The sequence below is a fragment of the Belonocnema kinseyi genome, chromosome 7, assembly GCF_010883055.1.
Source record: "Belonocnema kinseyi isolate 2016_QV_RU_SX_M_011 chromosome 7, B_treatae_v1, whole genome shotgun sequence".
In the NCBI taxonomy this organism is placed as follows: Eukaryota; Metazoa; Arthropoda; class Insecta; order Hymenoptera; family Cynipidae; genus Belonocnema; species Belonocnema kinseyi.
This window is the reverse complement of record NC_046663.1, coordinates 2,380,102-2,381,207: the sequence shown is the minus strand read 5'-3', so window position 1 is coordinate 2,381,207 and position 1,106 is coordinate 2,380,102.

Sequence of the window (1,106 nt, the reverse complement as noted above, 5' to 3'; positions counted from 1 at the left end):
TTAGTGAATATTTTGAATTAATAATGCACTTTTACCTGCGAATAGCCTTATATCCATCTATTTGATTAGGAAAAAGCACTAAAATGAAGCACAGAATCAAAATCTCTATTCCCGTTTTCTATGATTATAAAAGACAATAAGGAAAAGTATAAGAAAACGTACTTATGACAATTGTTATTAGAGACTAAATAATGAATATTATTCGATATCTATAAAAACGTACAATCTTTTCTTCAGACATCCTACTCTACGTCTTCTGGAGTAAAATTAAAGGTTTCAATTTTCTCATATCAATTTCAAACATGGTTCAAATAAATTTTGTAGAAATTTTTAGAAGCAGCCACTCGTTTTTTATCATTTTTTCGGTATCCCACGCCATTCGTTTCGAAACTTGAATGTTTGATTAATGAAACAAATAATTGTGGCAATGGAATTCTTAGTTTACTGACTTATGTTTGTTCAAGTTGTGTATAATATATTTTTCCTTTTAAAACGTTTTAGAACTGCTTAAACAATTTTTAGAAAGTTTTATAAATGAATTTAATTATTTATATGATTGTTAAAATGTAAGTTTGGAAGTATTCAAAAATAATTTTTCCATAATTCGAAATTTAAAAATATCCTCCTAAATAACAGGGGGTCTCTATACGTGACTGTCCGCGAAGAAAGGGACCTAATGCAGAAAAAATAGATTTTTATTTTCTTACATCAATGGATAGTTTCTAAGTTACTCTTTCATTTCTAATGATCAAAATTAGGCATAATAAGCGTATGCGGAGACGAAAAAGGAGCCTGTGGAAACTAACCCCACCACTTACTACTGCTGGGAACAGCAGAAGCAGTGGATACGGGCGAAGGTCAAGGATACGGCCCCTAAAGGTTTTGGTGGGAAGTGGAGGGGATCCTTTCCGTAAACACATCACCACTATAAAAATGATGGCTTGCGGACTCTGCTACAATCGGCCCTCCTGTAATATTCAGCTTTGACGCATTAGGTCCCTTTCTTCGCGGACGATCACATATATATTTGTTTAATAAAATTTTGTGCAAAATGCCATCCCTGTTCTGAAGTACTCCTTCAGAATTTTCAAATGGTTGAACATCGA